Here is a 10,340-nt window from a genome sequence, read left to right on the forward strand (position 1 = left end):
AGGACTTTATTCCTTAACTGCATATTCTTCATAATAGGCTAGATTTTAATGCTAGAGCAATTTCCAATACCTGGGAAAGAATTGCTCGCTGTAAGCTGGCTGGATTCTGCCACCTGGGGTGTTTTTCCCATTAAAAAATTATTTTATATGTAACCTAATCATCCGGTTTCCAAAAACTGTTCCCAAAATTAGATTACATTTCATATTTAATACCAAAATTATGACCCCATGAAGACTTCTGACCTAATTGTCCTTCTTTATACTTTTGTTCTTTCTGACGCTTCTCCAGGATGCTAACTCATCTGAACGTGTGTTCAGAATGGAGTCCCACATATTTTTCCACTTGGGGCTTACTTCCATCTCAGCACTGTCAAATAAAAAACAAATCTGGACTTAGTAAAGAGAGACTTTATTTGAAAGGATTGTTTCAAGGATTATTTCAAGGATTCTTTCTCTGATCATGTGGTCGGAGAGTTCTACTATTGTAATAATAGATCAGCAAGGTTTATGATCAAGGTTTAGGCAGAGAGAGTTTTTTCTTTTGAGGAAAATAAACAAGACCAGAAATACCCATGTGTGTGGAACAGGGATGAAAGGGTGGCTGATCACATCACAGAAAGTTATACTCTGAGGTCAGCCTGTCCTTGGGGAGTGGATGGGAATCAAGGAGAGGCTGGATGCTGGCTCAGGCTCAGGTCAGAATTCAGGGATTAGAGAGAAAAGAAACTTAACCAGAATTGGATTCATAAGCACTTTGTTCTGATTGTGGGGTAGGGGGCGGGGGGAGCAATCATCATAGGCAATCATGTATGAGACAAAGAATGGAAATGTGGAGGTTCTGTGTCTGGTCTTACCATATATAAACAAGGGAGCGTCTGCGAGTCTTACTTAGGTCATTTGGAGAAGGATGTTACTTTGCGGCAGGCTGTTTCCCAGAACACCAAAGAATGGGTGGGAGGTTTCTTAGCCGCAGCTGTTTTATAGGATGACAGTGCCAGGATAAAGTGCAGCTTTGTCGCCACATTTCTCACTGTTGTGGGATCACCTTGTTGCCAGACATACTTGTCTTCTATGGATGACAAGGCCTCCACCACTGCTCTAGGCTCCAGAACGGGATTGTCTTCTTCACCTTCCCAAGTATGGAGGAGAAAGTTCCACTGTTCCAACAGAGCACAGCCAAGACGGGGGAAGAAAGAAGGAAAGCACATCACAGGCAATTCCTCATAATAATCATGTTAGGTCATGCTTGTTTTCAGGTTCAAGTTCAAGCCCAGACTACACTTTGGTTAAAGGTACAAAAAGTGAGTCTTCATTTTCTTTCCCGGGATTAACCTTTTCACAGGATGGTACAGTGAGATGATTCACGTACATAAAGTAAAAATCCAGCCTTACTTAGTGAGGGACCTTGACTTTGGATACCAAGTGGGGACAGGAAGACGATCATACCAACAGGGCTACATCCCGTAAAGCCACACATGAAGTCTAGGATGTCCAGTCAATATTGAGCCCAGTCTTGTTCTTTTTACAACACCTCCTTCCAGGATGAGACATAAAATATGGCAGCATATCCTTGCCCTTCTTGAACCCTTTTCACCTTAGCTTGCTTCTTCTGGTAACGTTGTCTATCCAGAGAAGAATACACAAAACTTACCATGAATAGCAATTACTTTATAGGCATAGTCATCTAAATTCATCCAGAGGAAAAGAGCACTTATCTTCAAAGAAACGATGGACAAACATTTCTGCTCTCATCTGGCATCTTGCACCTGGGTAATTCCTGCTCATCTTTCAAGGCTCAGCTTAAATATTATTTTCTCAGGACAACTTCCCCAATTCCACATTTAGTGGTCCTCAGCTTACAGATTCTTAATAGCACTTTTTTTTTACTTCCTCATTGCCTTTAGGGCACTTTATATGTTATTCGTGTCATTTTTGCTTATTTTATCTGTCTCCTATGATACAGCCTGTGAACATCATGAGAAACGTATCTGACTTGTCACCACTCTTATTTGCCTGGTGTAGAGTTTCTGTCCATAAATATCTGAGTAAAAATTTATAGAGAAAAGCTTTACTGGGTCTAAGACTTCAGCATTAAAGTTGAGGATGACCTAATTATTCCTAAAAACAATAGGTAAGATTGCTTATCTTTGCATAAGCCTATATGGCCCAGGTGCTGTGCCTTTCGTTTTGTTTTTGTTTTTATTTTTCTTTGTTCAGAAAGTCACAGCTTCCCTTGAAGGTAAATTGGAGTCTCCACTCTTGAGTGGTAGAGAAAATATGCAAGAACTTTTGAAATGGTAGTTTTTCTAACTTCTACACCCATCACGATTGTTAAAATAAGGGCTTAGTCACAGCCTGAGTCTGAGGTTACATATGTTATTTTCAGAATTAATGATGTATAGTGTAATTTGAGCTCTGAAAATGATAATACCTATATTCATCCTGTGATTTGCCATTTTCAAAGCAATTTCACATTGGCTCATTTCATCCTCATGAGTACCTTTTGAGAAAAAAACAGTTTTTACACCCATTTTACAAGTGAAGAATCTGCAGTCCGTGTCTATTACTTGGCTTCCCCAAGACAGGCTGCTGAGAGCAAACTGGGGTCTAGCCCAGGCTTCCTGACCACATCCAATGCACCTGACACAACTCTCTCGTTGCTGAGTCAACAGCAAAGGGGACTTGGCCCATTTCTATCTTAGTTTCAAATAGATTGTGTGTCTTTGGCCTCCTTTTCCAAATGAGAGCCAGTTGGGTTTATCTCAAAGTGGATGCTGTTCTTTGGCACTGAGCCTTCTTTTTCAAAGGATATTCAGAGCTGGCAAGGATCTCACCAGTTACTCAGTCCAACGCAACATCCCCACCATGTGGCTGTCCAGCCTGAACTTGAATGTCTGACCTGACGGAGAACTCACTCCTATACACATTCACCTGTAAGTAGTTATGTTGGCTTTCAGTTTAGGAGACCTTGAGAGAACTAGTGTAATCATCCTTACTTTACACAAGGAGCAACTGAGGCACACAACATTTAAGCAATTTGCTCAAGGTTGTGCATAGAGTAAATTGCAGACTCTAGATCTGACCCCCCAGCATGCTGACTCTTAGAGCCCCCTTGCTAAATAAGCACATATTCTGCCTCTGTACCTAATCAGTATCTCCCCCATTGCTTCAATGAAGGTTATAAACCTTCCAGGTATTCTGACGCCAATTTTAATGAACATGGATGCATGTCCAAGTGATGGGGATTAAGGAGAGGAACACATTATTTAGAGATTTGGATTTTGGCTTGGTTGGAGAGCTTGGCTGTGGCAGGACAGGATTCATCACATCCAAAGGAAATGTGTTAGCGAAATATTTTCTTCGTTAAATGCTCCTAATCAGCCCATTGTGGTTGTAGAAATTACCCCTTCTGGTGTAAGGCAATGATTACGATCAGGATAGAGATCTGGCTTCGTTGCAAACTCTGTTTAGATTCTAAGGCAGTTCCCACTCCTCACCACAACCCAGTTGCAATCTGCCATCTTTAAGACCGGGTGTGAGGTGGGACTGCCTAGCCATACAGTCTGGAGTGGACAAAGGACGCGTTTATGTTTCTCCATATCTGCGTTCAACTTAGCTCATGAGCCACCTATTTTTTTTTTTCTAAGGCAGAAAACTCAACCTTGCAAATTAAGGTAAGTCAGTCATTTTTATTTAAAACTCAGGGGTGCCTGGATGGCTCCGTTGCCTGAGTATCTGGCTCTTGGTTTCAGCTCAGGTCATGATCTCACCATTTGAGGTCCAGCTGATGCACACTGACAGTGCAGAGCCTCTCTCTCTGCCCCCACCCCCCACTAGCACACACTATCTCTCTCTCTCTCTCTCTCTCTCTCTCTCTCTCTCTCTCTCAAATAAAACTTTAAAAAAATGAATAAAAAATAAAATCCAATCTCATTTAGGTAGCTACTATGTCAATTCCATTTCTCCCAGTCCCTCCCCTTTCCTTCTCTTCCACTGGGGAAGAATCAAGGTGCAAAAGTCTGTGCTAGCTCCAGGTTGGGGTGGGGTGGGGTGAGCATAGAACCTCAACCCATTATGTGTTCTTACAGGCCACCGCTGAGGTTGTCTCATTCTTCCAGGTCTTGGTCGCACCCCTGTCCCTGCTGGGACTGTATCATCTGCTTGCGGACTCACCTATAGGTGCCTATAGATGTAACACACCCTGTCTCCTCCTTGTTCCAGCCTGGAGGGCTCTTCCTATTGGCTAGCACTCTCAGATACTCTTAGATGCTTCCATGACAGGGCTGTAGGACTCTCCACAGGGCCTTCTCTGGGTCTCCTTATAGCTGTTTCTGTTCCACCCTCTGGCTTTTTGTAAAGCAAAGAGCTCTCCCCCACAGCAAGAGAGATAAACCTTCTCTGCTTTGAGAGCCTCCAAAGTTATTTGAAGTTGTCAACCACCCTTCCCTCCCAAGGTTTTGACCCCAAAAGCGGATCAAGAAGTGGTTTCCCAACCAACCTTCACACGTGCAGACACGTTTCTATCTCGTCCCAAAGCTTTCCCCATTACCCATGTTCAGTACACAACTTTACTTTCTTATTTCCTTGTCTAGTTGCTACACAGCTCTTAGGTCAGCCTTGCCTCTTCCTTTCTCCATAGTTGAAGCTGAACTCTACATTCCGAGCACTATAGTTCTTGAAGAGCTAAAATCAACAACAATGACAATGACAAAAGTCCTCTTCAGTTTTCAAAGTTGTTAAAATAGGATATTGAATGAGGCTTTTCCTATTGTCCTGGAATTTTGGCTGAAGCCCCAAACCTGGAACAGTAAGTACTGTGACATTCTAAATAGAGCACCAAGCTGCTGCCAGTTAGTACTTCCAGTGCTAGTGAAAAGGTTGCCAAACCAGGCTCCTGATCCCCCACCCTCCCCTCCCCAAACAACCTATGCAAACAGGAGACTGGCAATTCCAAGGGAATTGGTTACAGGACAAGAAAACTTTACAGTAGCAGTCATGTCTGAAGCTTTTACCTTTTCCTTGGGTTGGGAGCGGGAAGGGGTTCTCCAAGAGAATCATCCAGAGAGCTCTTTGAGGTCAGAAAGAAAGGGACTGGGACCACCCTCCCCAGGTGGATATGGCCGAGTTGCAAAAGTCACAGGTCACTGCAACGAAGCCCATCAGACTGTAGCACTCACAGGTTACTCTTAAGGGAGCTTAATACGAGCGTCCTGGTAAACATAGAAATGCGTGCCTGCTTCTAGCCCAGAAGCAACAGGTCACTGGAGCCCCTGTGACAGCAGGGTGGGGAAACAGGGCATCCAGTGGCAGACTGCTTGCGCTCCTAGTGTTTAGTGCAGCAGGGTGTTTGAGAATGGCTCAAATGGATGGTGCAGAAAGTAGCTAAACTTGAACCATCTCTTAGCTATCCAATAGGGTATCTTTCAGGGGCAAGGGGAAGCCAACATCTGTGGCAGTGTTCCCAGGGACAGAAATTGAAAAGGGAGTGATTGGCTAATGGTCCAGTTGTCAATGTCAGGAATTTGTGCAGGGATGAAATTCACACAATGGATTCTGGACTCCTTGGAAGAATCAGCATGTGACACCTGTCTCATGGAGGACATCACTAGTCAGCATAACTACAGAGGGCCACTAGAACCAAACCTAATAAATGAGAAGAATGTTTGCCCCTTTCCTGTATATTCCTACTCTTCTTTCAGTAAGAGCCTCAATGGGAAGAGGGAGGTGTCCAAGTTGTCTAGGTCTCCAGGCTGGGTTAGGGATGGCCTGAGTATAAAGCTTTCTCTGGATGAGACAAAGTACCTTTTGCTGTATGCTCGAAGGGACATCTGTAGTACCAAAAAGGGAGCACTAGTCTTGAAAACAGGACCTGCTCTTAAAACCAAGAGTGGCCATAAAGTCATAGATCTTCTTGAGTTGTCATCAAAGAGCCAGAAATACATCTGGAAAGGAATACAACGTTTTCCTACAGGCTGAGCAACAGTGAGTGAGTTACTGAGTTAGTTACTGCCTCTGTGCCAAGACCGGGTTAGGAGATCAAGGGTTTAAAAGGTGGTTCTCGCTGGAGTCTTTTGTGACCTCCCTTTTTTATGGTTGTTAGTCTTACCCTCAAACAGTTTAATGGTAGAATGGTGGCAGGTAAGGAAAAATTACAACGCAGGAAAATATATCAGTTAATATTTAAAACAATCTTTCCCCTCTATGGGAAAAATGGTCTGGATGCTATCAAGATTTTTTTTTTGAGTTTTATTTATTTATTCTGAGAGAGAGAGAGCGAGCATGTGGGAGGGGCAGAGAGAGAGGGAGACACAGAATCTGAAGCAGGCTCCAGGCTCTGAGCGGTCAGCACAGAGCCCGACGTGGGGCTCAAACTCACCAACCATGAGATCATAACCTGAGCCAAAATCAAGAGCCAGTCGCTTAACTGACTGAGCCACTCAGGCGCCCCAAGATATATATATATATTTTTTTTTAAATTCTAGCTTCTTTTCATGATGGTGTTGTTGCTTCCTTAGATAGGAGTAGGGGGTGAGAAAATTATTTTTCTTAAGATATCTTTATTTTTGGTTCTTTTTTTTTTTTTTTTGTCCTTCTAACAAATTGATTCCAGATTAGTTCACTGTGTACATAGTTTGCAGAGAGCCAGGCTTATGGCACTGCCTCTTCAGACCCTGACCCTATATCCCAGACATGTATTCTCTGCTCTTTAGGTAGTGGCAACAGTATTTTAACAAGCCTCCTACCCCACTCCTAGGTTTGTTCCCTCTAAAACATTTTCCACATTACTGCCAGAGAAATTGTCAAAACTTTATCCAATCCTCAGTCCTGTGTTTAAAACCCATCAATGACTTTCCATTGCCAGAGAAAACTTACTTTTATTCTGCAATAGTCTTTATGTTCCAGCACTCATCCAATCTTTTTCCTTCTTGTCTGTATCTTTGCTCATCCCCATTGAACTCCTTATTGCCTTCCACAAACATCATAGGTTTTGCTCCCTAAGGACCTAACCTCTCTCCTTGCCATTCCCTGTCTCCCTCCAGCCCCCCACCACCCAACAGGCACCACCCACCACTTTCCTCCTCTTATGTGCCAATACCTGGCGAACCTTCAGTCTTCCTGCAAGAACACGTCTTTGCAAATCTTTGGGCAGCGTTGTTTATCCTCCCTGCGTGCTCTCCTCACGTCTATTATGGTTCTTTCTGTAATAGCCTTTTCTCTTTGCTGTATTTCTCTTCCACGAATATTTGCACATTAAGGGAAAATGGAGGGTATTTTCCATGACTTTATTCCCATAGACTGGTGCACCCTGATTGGAGAATAACAGAATGAAAATCATTTTAGATCTTTTATGGTTCCTCTCTTTTTTCAGATGTATTCAGTAAAGTGGGATATAGACTACCTCAATTCCTTGAGAGAACGAGATGTGCTATACCCTTCCACAGTGAATGTACTTAACTTCCGAGGTTCCTGTGGTTTGCTTAGTGAGTTCTGTGAGTTTTTACGCTGAGGACAGCACCAGACGAAATGAGGCCAGGTTGAAAGAAATCTGTCATAGGACCAGGAAGAATTTAAATGAAGTACTTTTAAAAGCAGATTAGTGCTCCCATCCGCTGGCTATTAATGTCTCTCATTCCTTCCTGGAATTACTCTAGAAGACTGAGAGAAGTGTGAGAGAGAAAAGCAGAGGAACACTTCTTGCTATAACTTTCTTTTGTCCCGCATCTGGTGACTGACAAGGACAGGATGGGCAGACTGTCTTTCTTGCCCAGAGCCATTTTAATCCATCATCATATTGAAGACGCTTCAGAATGAGAAGTGACAGCCCCCACCTCGCAAGGGCTCTGCTGGGGAAATACCTCTGCACCCGAGGCCCCAGAGGGTTGTCCAGACATGATGGGCCGCAGCTTCTGAGACCATGCAGGGAGGGGCGACAGCCACGGGGGTGAGCAGGAGCCTTGCTGGAGGAGCTGTGGCCAAGGAGGAGGAAGGCCATTGAGTGGAGCGGTATCCGTGAGAAGCCACTGTAGGACAGTGTTCCCAGGCTGATCTCGCAGCTGGAAGGAGCTCACCAACTTTGCAAAGTGAGCGACTCCTTTTCCTGCAGCTCACCCCAGCTTCTCCTCAAGCAAGAGGAACATCAGATTGATCTTTCTCCTGTGTACCTCGCTGTTTTTGGTCTCCGGCAGGTCTAAATCCGGTTCCATCTCCCTTCATTTCCTTTCCCGCAGCATGGGTTTACCAAAATTAAGTTTTGCTGACTAACAATTCTCTAAGGCCTGATTTCACTGTTATCTAAATAAGAACACTCGGTCTGATTCATCCTGGATTCAGGCTCTAAATGTGCCTTTAGAAGAAGTAACATTTATTTTGAGCTGACGGAAGTAGGAGATTGGCCTTGCCTTCCCCCTGCGATCAGTATTAGCTTTAGTCCCCGATTTACAAATGTTTGGGTCCTGTCAGGCAACACAAACATTTCAACATCAAAAGGCTGCTGGCCTTGAGATTTGGCCCTTCCAACTGGCAGGAACGACTCAGAGGCAGTGCTTTTAAAATGTTGTATAAAATGTATATATATTTATATATATTTTTTCTTTCCCCCAACAACTGATAACCTTTCTTGTACCAAAAATTGCTAGATTTGATGCAATTTGGTATGGTCTGCAGCACCGTTGGAAGGAGATTACAGCAGGGGCATTTGTGCTTTGGAACTTCTCTTCACAGTAACAGAAGTAGGAGAGAGAGAGAGATCATCCTTGGAAGAGATTTCGTGTGGTGACAGCAGAAGAGGGGAAGCCAGAGGATTCAAACGTTTCATCAACATTCTCTGAAGACAGACACTTTTGATTTCATAGCGTATGTTCAGTCTCAGAGATTTCAAGTCTAGGCTCTCTTAGTCAAGAAACAAAAAGAGTTTGGGGCACCTGGGTGGCTCATTAGGTTAAACATCCCTACTCTTGACTTTGGCTCAGGTCATGATCTCATGGTCCCTGGGACTGAGCCCTGCGTTGGGCTCTGCGCTGATAATGTAGAACCTGCTTGGGATTCTCTTTCTCCCTCTACCTCCGCCCTTCCCCCATCCTCTCAAAATAAATAAATCTAATTTTAGCTGCAAAAGAGGAGGCGAGGAAGCACTAAATTTCCCTGTCATTAGCTGTCATACTAATATCCTAGGGCTGCTGTAAGGAATTAATTTCCAAGGGCTGCTGTAAAAACAACAGAAATTTATTCTCTTCCTGTTCTGGAGGCTAGAAGTCCTAAGGTAAGTTATTGGGGCCATGCTCCCTCTGAGACTCTAGGTAGAATCTTTCCTTGCTTCTACCTAGTTTCTGATGGTAGCCGGCAATCGTGGGTGCTCCTTGGTTTGCAGCTGTATCATTTGTATCTCTGCTCTGTCCTTCCATGGTGTCCTCCCTGTGTGTATGTCTTCATATCGTCCCTTTTCTTATAAGTGCATGGGTCATATTGGGTTAAGGGCCACCTTTCTCTACTATGACCTCATCTTAACTAACTGTACCTGCAATGACCTTATTTCCAAATAAGGTCACTTTCTGAGATACAGGGGGTTAGAACCCAACATATCTTTCTGGAACACAAAATTCCATCCATGGTAGCTCTCTAGGAAGTTTGAGAGGTTGGACTTATGAAAGTCAATGGCAGCTGGCCATTGTGAGGTCATCGAATCAAGCACTTCCTGCTCCGCACCTGCCCTGCAGCAGCCCACTCCCAGACATCTGCGAACTGTGGTCATCCATCCCAGGTTGGAATGCTTCTCCATGGTGCACGTACTTCTGCAGGATCCTAGTTTTGTTGTGGGAGATAGAGAGGCAACGTGGAGAGAGGAGGTGTCCTCAGAAATGTGTGCATAACACAAATCACCCAACTTGCTGCAGGTTCAGATTCCTGGGACTCAAGCTCTAGAGATGCTGTTGGCCATTCAATCATAGGTGTTCAAGTGGCTACATTTTGAGAAACACTTACACAGAGAAGAGTCCAGGTAAATTTAATTTGAATTTTGAGTGAGCTAAATCCTGACTAGCTGTATGGCTGTGAGCAGAAAGAAAGCTGTTAAAGCCTTGGCTTTTCCCTCCTTAATCTGGAGAGATGATTAACAACACATACTGTAGGTGACTATTTTAAGAATTAGAGATACTTTGGTATACCCAGGTAACTACAGCCCCACAGTTTCATGGGGGAGAATAGAGAGCCTTGTCTGGCCTCATTCAGAGGTGCCCTCCTCCTTCCTGGAGTCTGCCTGTGAGTCCTGGGGCTGTTTCCTGTGTAACCTGGGGTATTTTTAAATTTTTTTTTAGCCTTTATTTTTTAGAGAGAGAGAGCAAGCA

The 10,340-nt window shown here is 43.9% G+C and overlaps 1 long non-coding RNA gene across 2 annotated transcripts; it reads right to left on the minus strand.

Annotated features, from left to right (window-relative positions):
• Nucleotides 1-251: 251 nt before the first annotated feature.
• LOC122237436 lies at nucleotides 252-9,477 on the minus strand. Of its 2 annotated transcripts, XR_006216004.1 has the most exons (5): nucleotides 9,320-9,477; nucleotides 7,097-7,306; nucleotides 1,447-1,622; nucleotides 889-1,157; nucleotides 252-367 (listed from the first exon to the last, which is right to left on the minus strand). It is a non-coding gene; the product is annotated as an uncharacterized LOC122237436 (long non-coding RNA). The 2 variants fall into 2 exon arrangements; XR_006216005.1 differs by lacking the exon at nucleotides 1,447-1,622.
• Between the last annotated feature and the right edge of the window lie 863 nt (nucleotides 9,478-10,340).

The sequence above is a fragment of the Panthera tigris genome, chromosome A3 (genome assembly GCF_018350195.1).
Source record: "Panthera tigris isolate Pti1 chromosome A3, P.tigris_Pti1_mat1.1, whole genome shotgun sequence".
Classification (NCBI taxonomy): domain Eukaryota; kingdom Metazoa; phylum Chordata; class Mammalia; order Carnivora; family Felidae; genus Panthera; species Panthera tigris.